The sequence below is a fragment of the Artemia franciscana genome, unplaced genomic scaffold (genome assembly GCF_032884065.1).
Source record: "Artemia franciscana unplaced genomic scaffold, ASM3288406v1 Scaffold_712, whole genome shotgun sequence".
NCBI lineage: Eukaryota > Metazoa > Arthropoda > Branchiopoda > Anostraca > Artemiidae > Artemia > Artemia franciscana.
The window spans coordinates 30,290-49,181 of NW_027067255.1; the positions used below are offsets into that span (position 1 = coordinate 30,290).

At 34.6% G+C, this 18,892-nt stretch overlaps 2 long non-coding RNA genes across 2 annotated transcripts; both read right to left on the reverse strand.

The window, feature by feature from the left end:
• Positions 1–418: 418 nt before the first annotated feature.
• Positions 419–18,499, reverse strand: LOC136043549 (uncharacterized). The gene is made up of 2 exons (XR_010621641.1): positions 18,360–18,499; positions 419–1,870 (listed from the first exon to the last, which is right to left on the reverse strand). It is a non-coding gene; the product is annotated as an uncharacterized LOC136043549 (long non-coding RNA).
• On the reverse strand, positions 9,327–14,854 carry LOC136043551 (uncharacterized). Its single transcript, XR_010621642.1, has 2 exons — positions 14,387–14,854; positions 9,327–9,587 (listed from the first exon to the last, which is right to left on the reverse strand). It is a non-coding gene; the product is annotated as an uncharacterized LOC136043551 (long non-coding RNA).
• Positions 18,500–18,892: the final 393 nt, after the last annotated feature.

Below are 18,892 nucleotides of genomic sequence, written 5' to 3' on the forward strand. Positions count from 1 at the left end.
ATATATATATATATATATATATATATATATTTATATATATAGACTATATTTGAAATCAAATTTAAGATTATAGTTTTTCGAAAAATTGGGTAGCCGGAGTCAGGCTACCAATGCAGTATCCAGGGGGGAGGATACCGGTTTTAACCATCCCTCTCTCGTACCCTAAGTAATGTCCAACTCATACCAATGAAAAAAAAATACATGTAAACAAATTTTTCATGCGTTTTTTTAGTAGTCTCCCTTTCCCAAAAGAAAAAACCCTCTCCCATAAAAAAAAAATCCTGGATACGTTCTTGAGCCTGATCCATATCGCATTTCTAATGTCTTTGGTTTCCTAATAACAGGAACATTTGTAGTAGCAGTGTTTTGTTATTCAACCTTTCTATGAAATTGAAAATTATAACTTCGTACTTCTCTGTAAGCAGCTATGAAATACTTTTAATTAGAAAAATACAATATCAAGCTTAAAACTTTTCATTCTTGTAGATATTAGAAAATAACCAGACTCTGCCCATAAATATGCAGCTTTTATTTGAATACTCTCGTATCCCCTCCAGCCATCTCTCCCCACTTTTTTCATCGGAACTTTTTGGGGGAAATATTTCGAAGAATTTATTTGGATATCCCCTCATCTTTGATTCGAATTTCTGGGTGTGGGGCAATGCTGGAAGTTTCATACCTAGCTTTTGCTCTTTATAGTAGAACACAATTATTCACTGACTATGAACACGGGAACATTTGATCATCATTCCATTTTTTTATGTTCTTTTTTAACTTTGTATGATTATCTAGTTACTGCTCTTGTGGCATAGTTATCAATAAATAAACATGATTTTGCTTATCTGTGTAGTACTTTCATATTTTATCAAAAGATGGCCAGCCTTATCGGAATTTTTTTTTAACTTGTTAAAAACCTATTCAAAATCAAATATTTCTAATACCAAGTTTTAGCTAATGCTAATTTGAGCCAATATTTTTCATAGGATTGTCCGGAAAATTCTGATTGGCTCAAATTAGCGCTAGCTAAATCTAGAAATTAGTAAAATATCATTATAAATTGATCTTGAAGTAGTATATGGTTCGTGATTTGGAACTTCAACCGTTTCTATACTGCATTGAAGTCCTACACCTTGATTGTTTCTCCATCTTCTGTTTATGGAAATCGTCTTGAGAGCAATTTAGTTTTTTAGCTATTTACTTTTATTTTTACAACACTGCTGATAAGCTACCTTACTCTAAGAGCCAAAAGTGTATAATATTTTGCAAAAGTGTATAATATTGCGTATTTCTGCACTTTGTGCCAGAAATGCGCATATAATTCAGAAGATGTGTCAAAAAGTGAGAATAACCCCTCCTATTGGTCTTTATCTACCGATTAAATTTTAGACACTAGTAGTTTAATTCTGTAGCTGTTCGGGATCATGTACTACTTTCTTTGCTACGTGTAAGCCTTTCCTTCATATCCATTGTTACTTGAAATCACGTAACTCACATAACTCATAACTCTGAAATCAGAATAATTTCTTACTTTTCTTAAGATGAAAGAACAGGAATTACTTCACCAACATGCAAAGTTGCTTCACAAAACACACAAAGTAATATATTCCACTGCATTGCCTCCTCACTTTCCAGCCCTAGTGACGAGGACCGCAAGAGTATGCCCAGTCCGCTGCGTTAAGCCGAAAAATACTATTTACTTCTTTGTAAAACTGAATTATTGCGATAGACAAAACTTAATGCAGAAAACTCAACTTGAAACTTCAGTGGAGGCCCTCAAGTAAAGAGAAGAACCCCAACCTCGAAGAAGATGGTGTAGTATTTCGTTTTGGGTAAAGATACCCATACCATCTTTTGTCAAGACGAAGGCAATCTGAAAAGTAAAATCCTTAGTAAATGTTCTCATCAATCTTTCCAGTAGTAATTTTCCAGTGGCAGCTAAGGTAATCAATTCTAACTATCTTTTATTAGTAATCAGTACATCTACGAATTATTCTGAGTACCCAACTGACTGACCGTATCTAAAATAGTAATCTGTGTGAAAAATAGGGTTCAATCACGCTTTATAGCGCTATAATGAGAGAATGGTTGAGATGGTTTGGACACGTTTAGCGGATGAATGATGACAGATTGCCAAAGACCGTCCTTGTCGGCCAACCAGCTAGAGTCAGACGAAAAGCACATTGTCCCCGAAGGGAATGGAAGGTTGTAAACGAAGATTTAAGGGAAATGGGAAACTTTTGGGAGAAAAGAGGGCTTTGAATAGATTTGGGTGGAGGAAAAGATTGCGTAGCTGTGTTCGTCTCAGGTGGTTTAGTTCTACAGTAATAATTAGTAGCAGTAATCTAATGTCTAAAATCTATTGATCAGTGTTGTAACTAAAAAAATTTTCGGTGCTGGGTAGACTGTAGTTTTCTTTTTATTTTATTCTCAAAAAAGTAAGAAAAAGAAGGCTAAATCGACATATTAATTTAAAAGTGGATCTTTCAGTGAAAGGGTTTTGTTTTCTGCCAAAATGGGATGACAATCAGTAGGAACGCGGTATCTAGGGCTAAAAAAAGAAATCTAGTAGTCGGAAAAATATAATCAGAAATGAAGCACTACTAAATTAAGCAAGTAAGAAAACTAGCTTAGAGCTCAAACTAAGACTTACTGAGAACTCGCATTTTCATGTAGCAGATTTGAGAGCTTTCTCGATTGACATGATGCCCAACAAGCTATTACTGAAACTGCTCGGGAATGTGGGTAACATAAAATTTGTCACGTGGAATACTACCACTCATTAAGGTCATGCCCCTTTTCATGGAATTCTGAAAATGTGATATGGGTTTTGTGGATTTTAAGTAAGCTCTGATGTTGTTTTAATAAGTATTTTTTCCCATTTTTTCGCTCACAATTCGTTTGTTTCTCAGGAGTCAAAATTAGTCAGTAAAGTCCCTTTTTATGCAAACAGTCCCCAAAATCCCCTATTTGGGAGCACGGTATATTAGAATACTAAACCTTGATATGCTTGAAATATTCTCTTTAGTTTATATAGCTTCTCCACTTATACGGTTGTACCGATCTCTTGATTACGCCGTCGTAGTTCGGAAAGAAGCAACAAAACAAAGGGAACTTCTGTCTGTGGCCAAAGTGTCTATTAACTGTTGAAAACATAGGCATCTAATAATGGCACAAAATTGACCTTTGTGTTGCGTGTAATAGATGGTTACACTGTGTTACCGTTCAAGGATAGAGAGTGACATTGGTCTATAAGGGGGATGGGATGGATTGGTTATATTGAGGTAAAGTTCAAGAATAGATATTTCCCTGCAGCTTCAAAAAACGAACCATACCAGTACAAAATTGTTCGAACCGACTTGAATTCCAATGGCACAAATTATATAGTATATCTCTCTAAAGGTTGGTTGATAAACTACTTCTAGGTTGAGTGAGAAGAGGAGAATATCATGGATGGAATATTCAGAGGCCAAATTTTTATTCTCAGTGTTTTTCCTGATGTATTTAAACTTACTTGTCTTTAGTGCATTTAGGACAAATTTTGGATTGGCAAGTACAAATTTTGCCAATTCTGGTTAACTAGAGAAGACACGAGTGGAAGAAAGATAAATGAATGGTGGAGGATTGGTGATGATGAGTTTTCTTTTTACTACAAAATATGAAAGAAAAACCTTAGCTGTCATAAAGGCTTTTACACCTTGAATCAGTATGTTTTGTCGGACGAGCACAAGAAACATATTGCGATCCGTCTCACTCCGCTATAGTTACGATTGTGTGGATCTGCTAGGTAACAATGCCTCAATCAGAACAGCCATCAGCTAGTAATGGAAGTAAATCTTTTGAGATGTTTTGTGACAAAGATGCTGCATAAATAATCTGAGATCATCTGGGTACTCTAATCCTTGCGATATTCTATGTCCGCAGTTCTGTGTGATGGAATCAATGATGTCTTTGAAGCCATATTCCTTAAAAAGCTACCGCTCGGGATGTCGATGAGCTCAAAGAAAGATATGTGCTTGATAACTGATGCATTTATTTGATTTCATCTAGCAGGGCCGAAATTCTACCAACAGGCGTCACAAACTAGTAATTTTATACTGGCGTTTCATCTGTTTCTCTATCTACCATACGTTCAGCTCCAGTAAAAAACAAAAGAAGCTTTAACTTCTTTCGCGAAATTTTATTATATCTCAAATACGACTTTTTTACTTTTATGTGGCAAATGGTCAAGAGTGAGATAGCGGAAAATGATTAATGGGCAAATATTTTCTCGATTTTTTATTAGGATAAAATTTCAGAGAATCTAAGGGTGATTTATTTTTCATATTGTACTTTATAAATACTAAAAAAGTACTTCCTAACTAAAACACGTATTTTCAAAATTCCAAGCGGCAATAATTTCCCTCTTCTTCTCCTCCCACAATGTTGCCCCTTGTTTTCGGAACAAAGCTCCACGCTCTTGAACTATCAATGAAGTTAGGGTAATATAATGGGGTAGGCAGTTTGGGGGTAATGCTTTCTTATTAAATTGACCTCTTGTGAAGTAGCTTGATCTAGTTCAAAAAATTTTTTCGATATGAATATCAATTTCCGAAATCTCCACAGGGCTTGTACGTAAGACTTTAGGCCCTGAAAGTAGTATGCATATGGGAGTGAGACACAACCTTATTAAACGGGAAATCATAGAACAAATAGTAGATGTTATTGGAATAATTTCAGAAATCTGATCTATTTAGGGTAAGGGTTAGTGAACCAAGGTGATGAAAATATCACAGAACGCAGATACTGGTCCCCCTCTCACCGAACTAACTACTTGGAGTGAGGAAATCAAATGGATGGAACAGAATGTTTACCTAGGAAGTGTGCCGACATCCACTAACGACTCCTCAAAACATATCAACTGCCTCTTGCCTCCGCATACTCTATTTCACTGCGCTCTTTTTAGAAAAATAAACACCAGAATTAAATACATTTCATTATTTTCGAGATTCTATCTGCTTCCGAAGTTCCCCTTCGAAACAGTCAACTTTGACAAAATTGATGGACGAAATCCTGCTTTTCTTTCCAGAATCGCTCTCTTGAGCTTTTAGAATGTGGTCGCTCAAACACCTCCAAAAACATAACACAAAATGAGAGTCCAACTAAAAATTCTACCGAAACCAGACTCTGAGGGCCTTCTAACGATTTTCAACCAAAAATCGACGATGTCATCCAGTTTCCTTGAAAAGGAAAGTAGAAACAATGAATAAGTTACGCATGATAAGTCTTTCGGGTTGACCACTAGCATCATTTCTTATACCAAACTTTACCATTGGTAAAACCCTTCAAAAATTGTATTTAAAAAATTGCATTGGTACATTTCTTCAAAAACTGATGAAGCTGCGGTTGAATTATATTAGTTTTGTTAAACTAAATAGTGTTTTTGATTTTTTTTTTTTGTTTTATAGCATAAACAATGTTAGATATTCATAAATTAAAATTTAATTTGTTCTCTTTTAATTGCAAATTTTTAATCAAGAATATTTTATAAAAAAAACTAACTAAAAATTAGGTGCAGGACTTCCAAGGAAAGAATTAATAAAGTAATGAACTGATTGGAGGGGTTGGCTACTCCATAGTTGAAATTCTTAAGTTCTTGCGTTCAAGTGTTTTTGAAAATGAAACGGGGCTCAACAGAATATAATATTTTAAGCTTAAGGCTAGCATAAAAAATCGTAAAAAAACAAATTTGTTAATTTTGGAATTACGAGTAAAGTTGGCAGGTTTAGGCTTCAAATTCTTAGTCGTGGAAATTACAAAAGAAACACTACTAAAATAAAAATGTAGAGACTACTATAAAAAAAAGTAGAAACATGAATAAAATAAAGTTTGGCTTGGAAGAAGGGAGAGGGGAAGATTATACAATATGTAGAGGAGGAAAAGTAATATCTATTACCCCAAGCCCTCTTATATAAATATTCTATAGGTAGTTAGGAGGAAAAATCCAAATGCTTTCATTTACTTTTGTCCCAATTACTCTAGCAGCAAAAAGGTTTATATTTGACCTTTTGACCTAGTAAATCAAATAGTTCATGGTAATAAACTGTAAGTACGGAGCGATCCGGCTCAATAGTAATCGTAACTGTAAGAATCAGGGTCTTGATAATAGTAGATATATCGAATAAATTGAATTTTGATGTTTATTCAAAGTATTGAATTCATGAAGTTTTATGCTACCCACCGAAGTTTCGTGCCTGAGAAAATTTGCATAATTTTTGAAAAGGGGGGAAACGGCCCCAAAAAATTGAATTTTTTTTTCGATATAAATATTAATTTCCGAAATCCTCACAAGGCTTGTACGTAAGACCATTGAGCCCTGAAAGTGGTATGCATATAGGAGTGAGACACAACTTTGTAAAAAGGGAAATCATACAACAAATAGCACATGTTAGTGGACTAATTGGAGAAATATGATTTCTTTAGAGTAAGGGGTAATGGACCAAGGTGATGAGAATATCACAGCAGTCAGAGACTGGTCCCCCTCTCCCCAAACCCACTACTTGGAGTGAGGAAATCAAGTGGATGGAACAGTTTATTTACCTAGGAAGTGTGCTGACATCTACTAGCGACTCCTCAAAATACATCAAACGACGTCTGGTTCTTGCCACCACATACTTTATTTCACTGCCCTTTTTTTTAGATAAATAAATTTCTACCCTTAAAACTGAAGATGGAGCAAATCTGAAGTCCATGGAGCAGAGACATATTAAAGCCGATGACAAGCACCGACTGGCGACATTTGAAACTAAATCCCTCCGAAAGCTCCGTGTTACCACTTGCGTTGACCGAGTAACAAACGAACAACTACTGTCCTCCTTGGATTAACCACAAAACGTCATGTATATCATCCAACTCCAAAGTTTCGATGGTTAGGACACGGAAATTAATTAATTACTATTAATGAATAAATATGATTAATTACTATTTCTTATCTATTATCTATTTCTTAGGTGGTCGCCTAAAAGGACGACCACCCAAGAACTGGCGGGAAAATTTTTGTGAACATCCACCTCAGTACTGCTGAGGACTACAAAAACATGAAGGCATATCGAAAATATTTTAACACTGCAATTAGAGGATGCCATCGGCAAACCCCGTGAAGTAGGATGCCATCGGCCAACCCCGCGAAGTTAGCAAAAAGAAAAATGTAATATCGCTTGTGTATTCTATATACTCCTAGATTTTAAAAGAGATGAAAAGATAAATATTTATCACATATTTGACCTGTACTGGATAATTGAGAGTAGAAGTGTAGAAACATATCCTAATAGTGGTAATATTTTTTACCATAATATTACCAATATATGGTAATATTTTTTACCATAAAATACTTTTATTGCAATTTAATAGTAAGAAAAAGTCCCTTTATGGTACCAAATATTTTTTTCAGTTTTTATTGTCACTTGATTTACGAAAATTGGCTCCAAAAACATATAAAACTGTCATTCATTTTTTCTCCTTGATGCCTGATAAGTGTTTTCCTTTTTCTTGTTTTTTTTTGCTTTATTAGAGCCTAATGACACAAAATTAGTGGGGGGGGGGGGGTCAAACTGTAGTCCATCGAAGCTGTCTTCAATAAGACATTTTGTGTGAGGTGTGCAAATCAAAACAGTTTGTAGTAAAGAACTTTAAGCAAGGAACGATGTGGCTCAATGGTAATAGAAACTCAAATAGATTTTACCAATCACAAGTTACGAGCCTAAGAAAATTTGTCAAATTTTCAAAATGGGAGAAAACCCCAAAACGTCAAATGATTTTAATGAAAATCAAATCATCAAATTCAGCACACCAGAGATCTCTACTGCAGAGGTTTCAAGCTCCTATATACAAAAATGTGGATTTTTTCAGCATAGTAAAAAAAATCTATTAATTATGTCTTTGATGATGACTTGAACTCCTAAAGTCCCCGGGGGAAGGGCTGCAGGTTATGAACTTTGCCCAGTGCCTGCATATAATATTGGTCAGTTGGGAGCATACTGACGTTTTTAGAGTAGATTTTTTTTGTGGATAGGGGGGGGGGGTCTTGCGAGGGTCTTTACATGGATATATTTGTCACGGGAGAACAAAATTTTCTATGGAAGGAAAGCTAGATTTGACAGCGTTTTCAACTGAAAGAAAAGAGCAATATTAACACTTTAAACGAACAGAAATTATTGCGTATAATAGGGGGGTCGTCCCCTTGGTAGTACCTGCCTCTTTACCCTAAAGTTGTTTTTAGCACTGTTAAAAGAGCTTTTTTTTCTAATTAAACAGCCTTTGTTGTTCTTAAAGAATCTCATTCTTAAGGAATTGGGATGAAATTCGAACCTTAGCGTAAAGAGTGATGTATTGATGAGGGTGCGACCCCCCTCATATATGTAATCATTTCTGTTCGTTTTAAGTTTTAATGTTGCTCCTTACTTTGAGTTGAATTTTTTTTTTTATTTAATAATGTTATTTTATATTTTTCATTTTTTATATTTTATTTTATTATATTTTTTTGTTTTATTTAATAATAAACACAATCGACAGTTTGATTTCTTTAGTTTATTACTTTGATTCCTTCTTCATGAGCCGTTTTTCTTTTTACAAATTCTAAAAAATCTACTAAAAAATTTTCATTCACTAAAAAATAGTCATCAACGGGAGTCAAACCCTGAATGATCAATAATGGACCATGTCCATCAACTAAATTTTTATCGCTAAATATGATTTTAGTTTAGTTTTGTCACTCGAATATTGGTAAATTAAAAACAAGAAACTGAAAGGTAATTTTAGAGACGATTCTGTTACTTTCGTAGAGACAAGGTGACCACATAAGAAGCAGACTAATCTCGATCAGAGCTTGTTAGACCCATTTAGAAATACAAATTATTAGGTTCATTTATAGTTAATTACATTTTTTATAAATTATTTTTGAATAATTGTTGTTTATTTTTATTATTAATTTTAATTATTATTATTGTTATTATTTTTTTGTTATTCTTTTGATTGCTTTTTATATTATTTTTAGTATAACTGTTTTTATTTTTACAGACATTATCAATGTTTATCTTCTAGTTTATCATTTATTTTTTAATTAATATAAAATTAAGATTTACAATAACAGAAATTTTATCTCAAGTCATCACTAGGCACAAGTTACCTCTAGTTTCCACAAATTATAAGAAAATGTATTGATCCTAAGGACAATTCTTAAAAACTTTAGAAAACTGAAAACAGATCATAGATCATAAAAATAGATACTCGAATAAATTGCAAATAAATAAATCCAATTATAGTAACTAAAATACAATAAAACCATTGATAAATAAGTGACTTCAACACTTTTATTAATACAGGCCATAGGCCATAGGCTTGATAAAATCATAAGGCTTATGTTGGACCTTCTTTTTGCTATGTCTTTCTTGTCTATCTGCACCATTAATAGAGGTCACTGTATGGTATTCAAATTTTCGGCCAAGATTATTTTTTGACGGGCTCTGCATTTCGTTTTTGAGTGGTAAACCTGGCAGTCCAAAGTGGTGGCATTCTGATACATAATAGATGTTGTTTATTGTTGGTTTTATTACCTGAAAAGACAGAAAAATTTAAAAAAACTTCATACGACTACATATTTATGTAATTTTTTTTTTGAGAAATCGCCTTGGAAAGCAGACCTGTTAGTGGTATTAGGGTGGGAATGTAAAATGTTAGTTCTAAAAAGTGCTAAAAATTGAGCCACGCTTATCAAAATCTGAATCTTAAAAAATCTTTGTCCTAATTACTTTATGTATTATTTGAATGAATAGATGTATGTGCTCTATTGGCCACTTTAAAGGTACAAAAGTAAAAGTGGGGTAATGAAAAAAAAAAAAAACAACAGGACAAAATCCGTTAAAAATACTAAAGATTAACACTAATAAATAAAACAGACTTATATAAAAAACTTAATAAAGAAAAATGTAACTTATCCATACTCTGCCAAAACTTAAGAATTATTTTCTGTATACCCAGATACGGATGCTAAAAATGGTAAATTACACTTATCATGGAGTCACTTTATCACGGAACAAAGATAACAGAAACTTTTAAAAATGATAAGAACTAGACCCTAAGGTACATTTATTTTTATGCCTTACGGACTTCATTCAAATCAACTAATAATAATTTTCTTTAATAAATTATTTTTTTGTATATCAAATTTTTCGACATACAAATAAAACTATTTTTAAAGGACAAGAAATGTAAGCAACAATTAAATCCACGTTAAATTCTAAAAGAAGCATTTTATTTTTGGATTGCTAAAATTGTCTTTGACTTAATTTACTGTCTCGCTTTGTCGTCTAAAAGCGGGTTTATGATATCAAAATGCCCATTACTTTAATCAGGGGGGCTATAGAGTTTGCCCCCCCCCTCTGATATGTTTGTCGGACTCATAGAAACGTAAAAAAATGCGTATAGACAAACCTTCGACCCGTTTTTTTTTCAGCGGACTTTCAGCAGGTTTATGAGATCATCATACCCAGTGCTATATCCAGAGAGGTTATGGAGTTTGACCTCTCTGCCTCCTTTGAAATGTTTGTTGGACTCGCAAACACGTAAAAGAAAATGCATATGAACAAACCTTCGACACGATAAAAAAAATAATTATGTAATCCTCTACCAAAACAACCATCCTGGTATGGGCCTGCTAGTAAAATATTTAAATTCTGAATATTTGTCATTCAGGATTTAGTGTCAGAAATGACACTAGATATAAAGTTTTACTTTGAAGTGATTAAAACTGTCGAACTACCTTTTGGTAACTAACAGAGTTAAAACAATTATACTAAGCATGCTTAAGTTGAGTAACTGTTATAGTGATCACTAAAAATAAATATTAAATTTTATGTCCTAATTCATTGGTACTAATTAAATCTAATTGCCCATAAAGGTTGACCCTTGTTTAAGGAGAAATTTACCTCTAGTAAAAAAAATGACCTTCCTTTAAATTGGTTACTGACGTAGCAGGACTGTGTCAATTTGTGTATGTAAGAATTTTAATTAAGGCATGTGAACGATTGTGTATAAAATAATGTAAAGTACTATGTAGTAGCTACATAAATATTATAAAATATAAAATTAAGCCTTTGCAAAGTTATTGCTTAACACAAGTTTTACTATAAAATATATTAAAAAACAAATAAATATGTTTATATTAAAAAAAATTGGTAAGGCTATACAACAAAATTGTGATTACAAATTGCAGCTCATTATATTTATGCTTGATGCTAGTTGTATTGTAATATAGTAAACTTTGTAAACCGTCATGTAGATTCTATAGTTTCTAATATTTTATACTGCCTACAAGAGATAGTTCATTATATTACAATTCTATAAGAATTATGGATCATCAAAAATAATATTCTTAACCATTATGTCGTTGAAATTGGAAAAGCATCAAGGGTTTGAAGTACTAGTTAAGTTCATGACGTGTAATTGAAACTCGAGTATTATTTAAGTTACTATTTTGGAGTGCTTGATGCTAAGTACTTAACGTTAAACTGCAAATGTTTTTTATTAATTACCATTAATGAATTAATATTATTAATTATTATTTTTTATCAATTAATTTCTTTTATAATTTTTAATTACGTGGGAGGATCTTTCCACGGAGGAATTTATCATGAAGGAAGAGAATCCTGTGAAGGGGGCGCAAGATTTTCTAGCATTATTAAAAAAAACAATGAGAAAATAAATAGAGTTTTTCGACTGGAAGTAATGAGCAGCATTAAAACTTAAAATGAGCATACATTTATTACGTATATAAGGGGGTTCGTCTCCTCCCCCATACCTTGTTCTTTTCGCTAAAGCAATTTTACTAATTTCAACTGTTTATTCTATGGCCCTTGTGATTCATAATTGTGTCATTCTTAAAGATTTGGGACAAAATCCAAGCTTTAGTGTAAAGAATGAGGTATTGACGAGGGGGCGAACCCCCTCATATACCTAATAAAAATCACAGATATTTAAATTCGGTACGTAAGTTAATTTGTAAGGTACGTATGTTTATTACAAAGAAAAACTGCCTCACCGTGGGAGCTCAAGAGCTCCCAGGGTAGAGCTCCCAGTTCTGGGTGCTATAGGTGTTCTTGAGTCTCCATTCTTTTAGGGGCCTCATTCCTCCCTCGTCTAAGAACAGTATTTCCATTCCATTTTAGGATGTTCCTCTAAAATGAAAAGTTTTGAGATCTTATAGGGGTAAATCCTTTCATTTGGGGATTTCAAGGATTTCTAGACACAATACTCTGTCTGGTGGGGGAACGCGATTCAAGAGACAATGCCCTGTGTGAAGGGAAAAGAGAATCAACAGGGAATTCTCCATTTGAAGGGAGAACAAGAATTACGAGAAAACAGTCTGTGAGGAAGGAGAAGTCTGGAGCCTAAATGTAAATATAACACAAAAACCCTGTGATTTACCATCTCAAAGTTTTATCTTCGTTGATACATTCGGAGAGTCTGAAGTATGCCATTCTAACAACTTAACTAATGATTCCTTGGTCTACATATTAGGATTTTTCAAAGAAAAATGAATTTATTTAGTTGATGGTTAAAGTGCATTCTGTAAGATCTTTTGGTACAAGGAGTTGGTACGGTGAAAAAATCGTGCCGAGGAATCACAAGAGCAACGTGAAAACAGGCTTGAGGCTCAAAGAGATAATGCCAAAAGAAGCCGTGCCGAGGAATCGCAAGAGCAACCTGAAAATTATCGCCTGGCATCCTGATACAGCCCAGTCGATGATTATAGCTTAAGTAGATGTGTTCAAATTAGGGTTATGTCTAAAATTTGTCCCTATTGCAGGCCTTTAAATTTAATGGTGAAACATTGGGAATGTGTTGCGCTTCAGGGAAAGATAAACTTCCTCAACTGGCCGACCACCAGAGCCATTGAAGACTTTGCTTACTGGAACTACGTCAGAATCTAAGCGTGTTTTATTAAACATAAGAAAATATAACTCATGTTTCCAAATGACATAGTTTGGTGCCCAAATCGAACATACAGATCAATTTATGCCTACTTTCAAAGTAAAAGGGCAAATTCATCATAGAGCAGGGTCCCTTCTACCATTCTCAGGTGAGAATCAAAAATTTTTTACAACTGTGCTTCATCAGTGATAGCAATTCTAAATTGAATGCACGTTGCAAAATTTCTCCCGACATTGAAAGGACTATCATTTCCCAATTGCAACATCTTTTCCACGAAAATAATGATTTAGTGCGTCTGTTCAAAACAGCAATCAATTTGATGCCTACTGATACTTATAAAAGTGTTATTTCCGCTGATAAAACGCCTACTGGCGAACATGTGCGTAGATACAATGCTTCAACTATCGACGAAGTGGTAATCGTTATGGTTGGTGATCAGTTTTTACCTCGAGATATTATTCCCATTTGATTTCGCAATTTCTTGCCGTTGATAATACCACCACCGGAGTAGAGACGAAACCTCTCTTTTATTGGTGATTTAATAGCTGGAGAGATCCATAGTTTGTCGTATTCACTAACAGAAAATGATTTTGTTGTAAAGATCCTTAGGTATTGACCGTATAAAGTGGCATTGAAATCACATACCTAAGTATCCAAGGGCTCGTATCTGTACACTTTGGGGAAGTCATATTTGCCAATCCATTGACCGTATTCACAGATGGCCAACTCCGTACAAGGACGAACAGTGACACTGGATAGTTTGGACTTTAATAAGGACTCTCTTGCTTTCCACAGAATTGCATTGCGGTCTGACATGCCAACGGGACCAAGAGAAAAGGGAGGGGAGTAAAAATCATCACAATATATGAGTATAAGGTCCGAATATGCACCACTTGTTTCAAAGACAAGCAAGATGATAACCAACTCTTCTTGGCTTGGTTGAAGTCTTCTCCTATAATAAAAGCTGGGCTACTGTATATAATTTTCAGGTGATCAATAGTCGTTAGGAGGAGGAAAACCAAGTCACCCCGGTCTGGCACTTTCCGGGTAATACACTGGGTTTTCTTCTATAATACAAGAAAAGTAACGGGGAAGAGATTTTGGTTTGCAAATTACCTAGATTACTTCATGAGCTGAATCAAATAATTCCGGTAATAATTTGCAGGGGATATCTTTCCGTATGTACAAGGCAGCACCTCCACCTAGTCTATGCTTACCTCGATCAGCACGTGTGCTCAGAAAAATTTCGTAGCCTGTCATATGACCTGACACCCTATCAAGATTCCACGTTTCTGTATCTGCGATAACTGGGACATTATTTTGACGGACGATAACTTCAAATTCTTCCATTTTGTTACATAATGACTGGCAGTTTATAACGAGAAAAATCGACATTCTATTTTTAGAATTAAAAGTCACTGACCTTAATAGGGGGGAGGAGGCTGATCACTACTGGTCGAACATATCGGAGCTTGATTGAAAGGAATAAGAGATGACATATTGGCATTTGTAAAGCAGTCTATCCTAACAAGGATACGTTGATGGGGTGAGGTTTTCGGAGCAAGACTGGTTGATCTTAATGAAACGATAACTGGGATCATCAGCTGACCTCGTTTATCTCTACGCTTGCAGCATTGTTTCCACTTCTTACGGTTAGGCAGGAGCTCTTGTGGCAGTGGTCTGTCATCTGGTCTTCGTCTGAGCAAATTTAAATCAATAGCGAGTTTTTCATAAAAAGATGGCACCATAGTTAACTCAGGTGAAAACAGTCCAATAAAGGCTTTTTTATCGTATTTGAATGGCATGATCACACATTAGAAAAACTTAATAGTGTCAATAACTATATTATAAACAGTATTCTTTCGTTATATTGCGTGAAACAGGCACATTCAAGATAGATAGCATTACAGATAGTTGGCAAAAATAGATGGCATTATAGTTAACTCAGGTGAAAACAGTCCGGTGCTCTCACTCTCTCCTCCTCCTTCTCTTCATTTCAATGTATGTCTCTCTCTTGTGTTGTAAATGCAGCATATAGATGTAACGAATAAAGTAGAGATAATCATAATACCTTCCACTTCAGCAAACGATGCCCATGCTCCAAAGAATATACTGTAAAGCTGAAAGAAAGACATGATTGACTGCAATTACGCTATTTTACTAACAAACTATGGAAAGCAATTTAATTTTCACAATATAGATTTAAGAAAAAAAGCCCTTTTGGATATTTTTTCTTCAAAATCTCTAACATCCCCAACCCAAATTTCTAAAATTTCCTTTTCGGTACCTTCTTTTTTTTTAAATTTTCCCCCTTATATTTTCGAAAATTGCAGCTAAAATTTAGAACCAAATAAAACGAAGTTGCAACACAAATTTAATGTGTTTGATTTCCTAGGGGAGCAGGCTGCTGTCCTGAGGTAAGATACCTTCGGATCCCAATTTAACAAATTAATTCCCGACTTAGATCCTGAGGAATACTAACCACAGTATAAAAGACCTGGTTTTAGTGAGAAACGGTTTTTTGGTTACTGACGACAATTCTGACACAATTACAGTGTTTCTATAATAAGCCAAAAAATAGTATGCTATATTCTAACCAATCTTAGGGTTTCAGGTTTTTTTTCAGATTTGTAATTATAGTAGGGAGAAATACAGAATTACAAAAATACGGAAGGTATTTCAGTAGTAACTTCTAGCAGCCATCAGTTTGTTTTGAATGATTGCATAATTCTGAGTTAATTGACATTCTGAGTATAAAATTGAAATACAGAACCTCAAGAGCAAACACAGTTTTCACCAGACTACTAATGCTACTGCTACTAACAAATCACCACAGCACCAAGTCAACAATCCTTAGAAAATTTCTCTGGAAAACAACTATAAAATCTTCATCCGTTTGTCAGAGCGTCCATTCTTTAGAGTCATATTTGGCAACTGTCATCACTGTCCCTTCCAATATTCAAATCTTGTTTACCAAACTTGAGAAGGATTGAGAATTGAGAAGTTTTAATTGATACCCTTTCTCTTTTGAGACATAGGATAAATCTACAACAAAATAGCCAACAACAAAAAGGAAAAAGGCCAGTGTCAAAATTATGAGGAAGTCAAAGTCGAAATTCAAAAATTACCACTTTATTTCTTGAATTTCCTGGATAAATCATAAAATAATATATATTCTTCTAAAACCCATAATTAAAATAAAGATTTAGTCGACCTAACCGGTTTTAAATTTGGTTTTGAGCCAGATTTGCTCAAGAAGAATGTACATTTTATCTTTATCATAGCGGAGGGCATCCCTACGCCCTTTTTCCGTAAATAAATATGGTAAAATTTTAAGGTGTCCATTTTGTTAAAAATAGTTCAAAGATCATATAACAAAAAGTCCGGGGTCAACACAACCCTGAATCCACCGGATACAACGTTAACTGCTTTCTTTTCGTATGTCAAAATGATTCTTTTGCAAAAAACTGTTGCATACTAAAGTGCCTTCATATTACACGTGGAATGCTAAAAATGAATCATTATTTAAATGACGACCGGGACACTCAAATAAAAATTACAGAACGGGATACAAACGACGATCGGGACACAGAGAATATAAATGAGGACCAGGACACAGGGACATCACTACAACGAGGACGCTTGGGGGACAGGGGGGATATATAAATGACGATGGGGACTCAGTGAATACTTGATTAGTAATTACCATCAACAAAGCTCCAGGGCAATCATTAGAAAAATACAGTATAGATCTGAATCCGGATTGTTTTTCCCGAGGAAAATTATACATGTTCAAGAGTCGGTAAACCTGAAAATCTATATGATGACGGGGACACAGGGAATATTCGATTAGCAATCACCATCAACAAAGCTCAAGGGCAGTCCTTAGAAAAATGCAGTATAGATCGTAATCTGTGTTGTTTTTCCCATGGACAATTAAATGTTGCATGTTCAAGAGTCGGTAAACCTGACAATCTATTTATATGCATAGACAATGGGACAGCCACGAATGTTGTATATTCACAAGTTTTACGTAGATATAAACACACACACACACACACACACACACACACACACACACACACACACACACACACACACACACACACACACACACACACACACACACACACACACACACACACACACACACACACACACACACACACACACACACACACACACACACACACACACACACACACACACACACACACACACACACACACACACACACACACACACACACACACACACACACACACACACACACACACACACACACACACACACACACACACACACACACACACACACACACACACACACACACACACACACACACACACACACACACACACACACACACACACACACACACACACACACACACACACACACACACACACACACACATACACACACACACACACACACACACACACACACACACACACACACACACACACACACACACACACACACACACACACACACACACACACACACACACACACACACACACACACACACACACACACACACACACACACACACACACATATATATATATATATATATATATATATATATATATACTAGTTGTTGGGGTGGTACTTCGCGCCTCACCTAGCTGGTGAGGCCCTTCGCCCCCCCCAAGCCCCCCCGCACGCGTTAGTCGTTATATATATACATATATATATATATATATATATATATATATATATATATATATATATATATATATATATATATATATATATATATATATATATATATACATATATATATATGCTAAAATTAAGTCCAAAAGCAGCTTTCAAATCATAGCCCTTTCAAATAAATTCTTTCCCTAAATTTTTCATCAACTCCGGGCACGTTTATTAAACCCTATGAGCCACTGAGAAAAGCATTGGTATGTGCATTGTTAAGTTAGTCAAACACCAAATTAGCAGGATTTCTCATTTAGATTTCTCATTTTTCAGGATTGTTAAAATCCCAAAATGATCTGATACATTAGTAATAATAACTCTTGGAACTGAAAAAACTAAATTTGAAAAAATATTGTCAATAAGCTTCGATGATGAAGTGGTTACTCGTGTGCATATATTAATAGTTGGTAATAAACCATAGGACATACAAAGCTGCAAAAAATCCATAGAAACACTCGTATCAAGCTCATGAAGGTCAATATTAAAATCCCCGAGCATCACAAATGGATGTGAACCAGTTGCTAGTTTCTCCAGCTACTTATCCAGAAGATCCATAAAGATGGGTATGGAGCCAGATGGCGGCCTATACAATATAATAACAAATGCATCTTTAGGTTTCAGCCTAAGCTGAAGAATAAATGGTTCAAAAACCATTTCTTGATATACTACTAAGTCATTTCTTACCAAAACCTCATTATCGCTTCGAATATATGCACTGTTTCCTCCATGTTGTCTAAACTGTCGATTCCTGTTGTAAAATTTATATCCTGGAATATTTAAAAGAGCGGAGTTGTGGTCGTTCAGCCAGGTTTCAGTAAGACCGATTACCTGAAAAACCGAACCTGAAAAACCGAAAGATCACATAATTCATTAAAACCAATTTAACGAAGAATTTAGCCCTTGGCAATTAAGATGGAAAACATTGAGGCCTCTCGCATCACCATACTCAGATTGAATTCCATATTTAAACAAATATTTGGAAGTAATAGAATTATAGTGTTCTGCTACCCAAATGTCATAACTCCGATGCAGCTGCTCCATAAATACACCCCCAAAATCTACATTCGAAGCTTCCAGATTATTAAGACGGCTAATGCTTCGGGAATCACGATAATAATTATCCATTGTCATTAAATTAAAAAAAAAACCTCGGTACAGTGTTTCAATAAAAATAACAAACAGACACAAAAAGAAAATAAATTAGAAAACAAAAATAA